Here is a 7,919-nt window from a genome sequence, read left to right on the forward strand (position 1 = left end):
TGCCCAGCAGTGTGATCGCTCCTTTTTTATTTTTCAATTCGACCCATATGGCCTAATTTGATGATCCCTCTAACATATCATTCCTCCTCACCGCTGTAATAGTTTCTTTAATCAGTACCAACCCCCCCCCCCTTTTTTACCCCCCTCTCTATCTTGTCTAAAAATTCTGTAGCCAGGAATATGGATCTGCCAAATCTGCCCCTCTTTCAGCCATGTTTCTGTAATGGCAATAATGTCATACTCCCAAGTGTCTACCTGTGCTCTTAGCTCATCCGCCTTACTCTTGCATTAAAGTATATACCATTCAGCACAGGAAGACCTCCTTGCTTACTACATACTAAGCCCTGTTTGCTCTGTCTTACAGATTCGCTTTCTAGATTCTTTCTAATAGTAATACTGCTAACACTCAGATTCCCTTCAGAACTAACAGTAATATAATAACTCACTGATAGTTTATATGGGCCCAAGTTTCGGGACGCGCCTAAAACGGCGCAGCCCGGACCTGGACGCCGTTTTTCGCGCCAGAAAGTGCGGCTAAAAAAAACTTCCAGATTCTCCGACTCCCTGCAGGTCTTCTGCAGCCGGGCGCAGCGCAGCACAAGCTGTTGGGGGCGGAGCCAGGTCCCTGCACCGAAAACAGTGCCGGGACCTCTGCACATGCACGCTACAGTGGACACGCATGTGCAGTAGCTCCAGGCGCCCAAAACTGTGTGGGTGGGAGGGGCCCGAAGCACGCAGCCCCTAGCCCTGGCCGAATGGCCTCACTGGGGCTGCGTGCATAAGGCTCCTCCCACGCCCAGCTCCTGCTTCCTCCCGACTTGACTCCCACTCCCCCCCCCCCCTCCGCGACACTCTCTCTCACCGCCCCCCCCGGACCTCCGCGACTCTCTCTCACCGCCTCACCCCCCCCGGACCTCCGCGACTCTCTCTTCCCCCCCCCCCCCCAACGGACCTCCGCGACCCCCCCCGCCCGACGCCACCTACCTGTAAATCTAGCCTGAGGTCTTGGGCCTGGCCGTTCAGCCTCCTTCCCTCCCTCCCCTCTCCTTCCCTCCCTCCCCTCTCTCCTTCCCTCCCTCCTCTCTCCCTCCTTCCCTCCATCCTCTCTCCTTCCCTCCCTCCCTACATCCTCTCTCCTTCACCCCCTCCCCCCCCCACTCTCCCCCCCACACCACCCTCCTTCTCCCCCTCCCCCCCCTTCTCCCCCTCCAGAAAATGCTGAAAATACTCAGCAGGTCAGGCAGCATCTGTGGAGAGAGAAACAGAGTTAATGTTTCAGGTCGATGACCTTTTGCCAGGTAGTAGTAATTCTATAACTTGCTAATATCCACCCAGTAGCTTCAGCCAGAATCCCTCTGCACTGCACAAGGTGCAGTCAGACTCCCCAATCCATGCCACTTTTAACAGGCCCCATCTCCCTGCCTATCTTCTGTATTATGTATTACACTGCACCTATCTGCCAATTCAGCTAAACTATATTTTGCTGTAATCTTTTGCAGCTCTCCTCGCTGTTTGCCAAACCTCCTACTTTTGTGTCAACTTTTTGATTGCGTTCCCTGTACCCAAGTGAAAACCATTTATATACACAGAACCAAAGTGGACTCAGCTGTGACCACTGGGCATTGACGACAAGATCCAACACCACCTCCAGTGCGCCAGTGCAACCTTCGGCCGAGGATAAGTGTATTTGAAGACAAGGCCCTCAAAATTGACACCAAGCTCATGGTCTACAGGGCTGTAGTAATACCCGCCCTCCTGTATGGCTCAGAAACATGGACCATGTACAGTAGACACCTCGTCGCTGGAGAAATATCACCAACGATGTCTCCGCAAGATCCTACAAATCCCCTGGGAGGACAGACGCACCAACGTTAGCGTCCTCAACCAGGCCAACATCACCAGCATTGAAGCACTATCCACACTTGATCAGCTCCGCTGGGCAGGCCAATAGTTCGCATGCCAGACACGAGACTCCGAAAGCAAGCGCTCTACTGGAACTCCTTCACGGCAAACGAGCCAAAGGTGGGCAGCAGAAACAAAACAAGGACACCCTCAAAGCCTCCCTGATAAAGTGCAACATCCCCACTGACACCTGGGAGTCCTTGGCCAAAGACCGTCCTAAGTGGAGGAAGTGCATCCGGGAGGGCGCTGAGCACCTCGAGTCTCGTCACCGAGAGCATGCAGAAACAAGCGCAGGCAGCGGAAAGAGCGTGTGGCAAACCAATCCCACCCACCCTTCCCTCAACGACTATCTGTCCCACCTGTGACAGAGACTGTGGTTCTCATTTTGGACTGTACAGCCACCTAAGAACTTATGTTAAGAGTGGAAGCAAGTCTTCCTAGATTCTGAGGGACTGCCTATGATGATACCATTTTCAATGGATACATTATATCCTACCCTTCTCCAGTCTAAGCAGCACCTATTTACCCTACCAATATCCATTTACCCTAATTATGTTTTTTATATATCAACCAACACTCTGTCGATGCTGCTATATTTCCTCGTACAGCATACACCTTAAATTTTCTACTAAGCATTGTGAGACACCTTATTGAACCAGTTCTGAGAATCCATATACACTACAGCTACTACCTTCCTTTTATCTATCCAGTAGGCCACTTCTTCAAAAAAACTATTAGATTATTTAAACATGACTTGCCTTTAATAAATCCCTGTTGGCTATCCTTGATGTACCATTACAGTAGTTGATGTTGCAAAAACAGACCTAAAAAAATGAAACATTTACAGAGTGTTTGTGATGCAGAGTTCATAAATTCTTAAAGACTTAGATAGCTACTTGAAAAAGAGGAATATTAAAGGGTATAGAGGGTAAGCAGGACTGGAATTAGACTCGGTGGGGAAAAAAACTGTCACAGACATGGTGGGCTGTTTCGGCACTGAATAGAGGATATATATTTGCATCTATAGGTTTATGAAATGTAAAGCTGCGGTCACATCAGTCACAAACAATCTAGGTACATAGGAACAGAAGTCATTCAGTACTTGGAGCCAGTCCGCCATTCAATTAGATCATGGCTGATTTGTACATGTGCAACTTGCACTCAGGTAAGGAACTTGATGCCTCTGGCCCCTAAATTATTGTGTTATTATGTTTTTAGTTCAGCCGTGCCATAAGTGCTTTGTTTTACACAAACCATTCAGTTTTGAAAACCTGAAAATAAAACACACCTTCAGATCACTCTGACCTGTATCCAACAACAAATATTCTTGGTTCATAAGTTTCAGTTTGCACAGTGCTACAACAACAACAAAAATAGCAACTTGTATTTATATAGCATCTTTAATGTAGTAAAATGTCCCAAGGCACTTCCCAGGAGCGTTATCAATCAAAATTTTTGGCATCAAGCCACTTAAGGAGACATTAGGGCAGAGGTAGGTTATAAGGAGGTACAGACTGCTTGTCCGACATCCAGTCCTGGATGAGCAGAAATTTCCTCCAACTAAATATTTGTAAGACCGAAGCCATTATCTTCGGTCCTTGCCAAACTCTGTTCCCTTGCCACTGACTCCATCCTTCTGCCTGGCTACTGTCTATGAGGCTGAACCAGACTGTTCGCAACCTTGGTGTCATATTTGACTCCGAGATGAGCTTCCGGCCACATATCTGTGCCATCATTAAGACCACCTATTTCCACCTCCGTAACATCGCCTGACTCCACCCCTGCCTCAGCTCATCTGCTGCTAAAACCCTTATCCATGCCTTTGTTATCTAGTCATGACTATTCCAATGCACTCCTGGCTGGCCTCCCATATTCTATCCTCTGTAAACTCTGCTGCCCGTGTCCTAACTTATACCAAGTTCTGTTCATCCATCGCCCCTGTGCTCGCTGACCTACATTTCTGTTAAGCAACACCTCAATTTTAAAATTCTCATCCTTATTTTTCAAATCCATCCATGGCCTTGGCCCTCCCAATCTCTGTAATCTCAGCCAACTCTACTACCTGTAGGTGGTTTTCTCGGGCGTGCAGATAACACACCTCCTACTACAAGTTCTGGACGATAGGGATTATAAGTATAGATCAGACTCGGACACATTTTTTGGGCTCAACCCTAGTGTGTTTAATAAGATTAACAGCACCACCCATAAACAGTACAAAACAGTACAACCCTAGCTTGTCCAATAAGCCCTGCCGTGCTAAGTTACCAAGGCCTAATAAAAGAACCCTCCCATGAAATAAACTAACACAGGACCGCCCCCCCGCCGGCACTAAACCCCTTGGGTTTGGTTGGGACTTACAATCACCCCCTCACACTGCTAAATGGTCTTGCGGATGTGTAGGCGCAGGTAATATGCTCACCCTGATTACCCGTTGTCTTGCTTGCAGCTTCTTCCTGTAATTTTCACTGCTGGTTCTATACCACCGACGCAGTATTCAAGTTCCAGTTTGAGTCGAGGGTTGAAGAGCAGCGCTCAACTTCTGACAATGTTTTGTTGAATGAAGAGAGCTTCAAACCATTGCAAAACAGCTCCTTATATCCTCAAAACCCATCACCTTTCCTTCCGCCAATACTGACCGATGTATTGACTCAGGGGATTTGTCTGGACCTCCTCCGTGGCCTGAAGTGGCTCATAACCGTTGAAATCGTTGTGAAAAATGTTATTTCGTTTTCCCGCTCCCAGGCCTTGTACCTGGAGAGACAATGGGTGCTGATTACTGGGTGTCTGTCGTTACCTGAGTTGATGGCCCCCTTTAGCAGGTAATGGGTTTCAATCTCAAACCGATCTTGCTTAACTGGCTTATCTCCTGGAAGACAGTGGCCTGGCCATCTCTTGCCTTTCACCAGTTTTGCTTGGGACTGAGTCGTGACTGTGCTTTAATAATGTGAGGGCATAGTGTCTCTGAGTTACCGCTCAGTTCCCAGTAATCACGTTAGATGGTGATGACGTCAATCGGCCTGGTTCCCTTCCACCCAACCTGTCAGTGTGAAATGTCCGTTTGCATATGAATGCACCTTAGTCGGGTTAGCCTGGCTCTCAACTCCTGCCAGTCAATCCTATTCCCTAAACCGCTCCTACAAGCTTGCTAAACAGTTCTTTCTTGGGGCTTTGGCTTTAAGGATTTAAAGTATTGTTCATAAGAATGGCCAGAAAGCTGGTGCTACATACCCTCTGAGATATCTGTGTTCCTCGGGAGTGATGGACATGTGGGGGTGGGGGTTTTGGACAATTGATGATGTGAGTGCGGAGGAATATTAGGAAGTGACCTTATCTGTGATTGAGGTACTGCAGTCACATTGACAACTTTACGTCCATTTCAAGCAGAAGTCTAATTTTGTCCCCATTGAGTCTAGAGGTAACAGAGGCATAGATAGGGGTTTGATAGCAGTGAGTCTAAGGTATAAGCAAAGGCAGGTGATAGTGCAAATCAGACACCACAAATCAGACCACAACAGATATACAATGACAGCAGATTTATTTAACATAGTTAATATAAACTGCAGATATTACAGTATCAAATTGCTCAGCAAAGGTTTTCCACAATATAAATGTAAGTTACAAAGATAACTTGACGTTAAAGAATGACATATTAAAATGTTTTTACTGGAGTCCTTATGAACCCTCAAAAGTTTGTTTACAATAGGTTTCATTCACCATTAGCTACTCATAGTCACACAATGACAGCAGTTATATCTCTCTCTGATTAAACTAACATTTCACATTAGTACCAACATTCCGCAAACACCGTTTAATAAGCATAAAATATCACATATGAAACAGAAATTGCTGAAAATCCACAATATGGTTTACACCTGGAATGTTAATCCATGTTTTTTTAATCTGTTTTATTTCTTTTTTTTTGTATTTGCAGCTTTTCCACAATCAAAATCTTCATACAGAAACAAGTTGTTCCGATATACAAAAATGTCAATTGATTCTATTTATAACGTGTTATGTTCTGGTCTAGTTTACAAGCTTAAATTCGGCCATTGCAATTTTACAAACATACAACTTAATCTTTAATGCTTTTACAATGTTTCACACCCTTTGTTCGGCTTGTAGTTTCACGTCTAATCCTCCCACCAGAATATATTCATCATCTTAAAAAACCGGATCCTCAAAATACTTTTGTTTTCCCCTTCCCCATTTGACAACTACAGCCGCTCTTTACACACTGCAATTCGTCCTCGGTTACTGACATGCCCAGACTTGAATTCTTCCAAAGAGCAACGAATTCTTGCATCCAACAACTTGCGTGAGGAAAGTCCAGTCCGGAGAGCTGGTAAAGAAAGCCATTAGCACTTTTTTAAAAACCATTTTACGGTGTTGTTTTCAATAGCCTCGACTCGGCCGCTCAGGTGGACAGTTGAAACGCTTTGCTGACGGCGTTTACCATTAGCTGGAGGAAGTTAAACAGATCCCCAATATTTCGCAGCTCCAGAGCACATTCTTTGACAGCCTTCGGATCTGAAAGGGGAAAACAATAGTTGGTTGCGTTTGCGTTTCTGCCCCGACGTCAATTTTTGTGACCAGATAATCAACTAACCCGAAGTGGCCGATGGCCCTGCTAAAAAACACCCTTGCTTACATAGGGACAGAGTCAGTCAGGCTGATCTCGGGGCACTTGCCCTTGAATGGGGCTGATCTCGGGGCACTTACCTTTGAATGGGGCTGATCTCGGGGCACTTACCCTTGAATGGGGCTGATCTCGGGGCACTTACCCTTGAATGGGGCTGATCTCGGGGCACTTACCCTTGAATGGGGCTGATCTCGGGGCACTTACCCTTGAATGGGGCTGGCCGCTGGCACCCAGGGCGTTTTACCGATGAGCCCACACGAACTTTCATCGTGCCTCTTGGGGCTGGACTATTTCACTTCTCTCGGAATGTGTGTGAGGTGCTGCTCGATAGCTTCTCCTGCTGAGACAGGCTCTGTGCCGGTGGTGGTTTCTCAAAGCCGGGGATTACCAGAGACGTAGGCAGGGAAGCAACAAGTCTGCGACTGGTCGCTGCCTCTCTCTGACTGCAAGCAGGAAGTCGCCAGCTGTATTTTATGCAGTTTATATTTAGACACATTACATATTGAAAAGGAAACTACTTTCAGAAACGTCATTTGTGTTTTGTCATAAAGACATTGTTTCCCCGGCCTTGCAGTCGGCCACAGTCACCCTTATAAGGACATAAAGAGGGAAGGCTAAATAAAAAAGTAGACACAGCGAAATTATTCGATTACATTTAGATAAACATTTTTTAACGTTATCCTCAACATCCCTAATAATTTTTGCCCCTTTAAAAAAGCAGTACACCCCCCAGTCAGCATGACCTCCCTAGTTTCTCGGTTGAGTAGAGTGGCAGATATGAAAGTGAGTGTCTGCTGCAAACAACATATTTTTGCCATCGATTCCATTCGCCTTCTTGACCACTGTCTCAGCCTGTTCGCAGCCTTGAAGTCTGATTTGATCCCAAGCTGAGCTTGTGACCCCATATGCTCACCATCACAAAGAACATCTACTTCCACCACCACATTGTCGTCTACCTCTACCTCAACCCATAGAATCATAGAATCATAGAAATTTACAGCAGGGAAGGAGGCCATTTCGGCCCATCATGTCCGCACCGGCCGACAAAGAGCTATCCAACCTAATCCCAATTTCCAGCTCTTGGTCGGTAACTCTGCAGGTTATGGCACTTCAAGTGCACATCCAAATAATTTTTAAGTGTGGTAAGGGTTTCTGCTTCTACCATCCTTTCAGCCAGTGAGTTCCTGAGCCTCACCACCCTCTGGGTGAAAACAATTCCCCTCAACTCCCCTCTAAACCTCCTATCAATACTTTAAATCTATGCCCCCTGGTTGTTGACCCCTCTGCTAAGAGAAATAGGTCCTTCTGATCCACTTTATCTAGACCCCTCACAATTTTAATAATCTTAATAAGGTCTCCCCTCAGCCTATTCTGTTCC

The 7,919-nt window shown here is 46.3% G+C and overlaps 1 long non-coding RNA gene across 1 annotated transcript; it reads right to left on the reverse strand.

Moving 5' to 3' along the window:
• Window positions 1-5,420: 5,420 nt before the first annotated feature.
• LOC139230965 (uncharacterized) lies at window positions 5,421-7,014 on the reverse strand. Its single transcript, XR_011587997.1, has 2 exons — window positions 6,746-7,014; window positions 5,421-6,429 (listed from the first exon to the last, which is right to left on the reverse strand). It is a non-coding gene; the product is annotated as an uncharacterized lncRNA (long non-coding RNA).
• Between the last annotated feature and the right edge of the window lie 905 nt (window positions 7,015-7,919).

Source organism: Pristiophorus japonicus, chromosome 2 (assembly GCF_044704955.1).
Source record: "Pristiophorus japonicus isolate sPriJap1 chromosome 2, sPriJap1.hap1, whole genome shotgun sequence".
Lineage (NCBI taxonomy): Eukaryota > Metazoa > Chordata > Chondrichthyes > Pristiophoridae > Pristiophorus > Pristiophorus japonicus.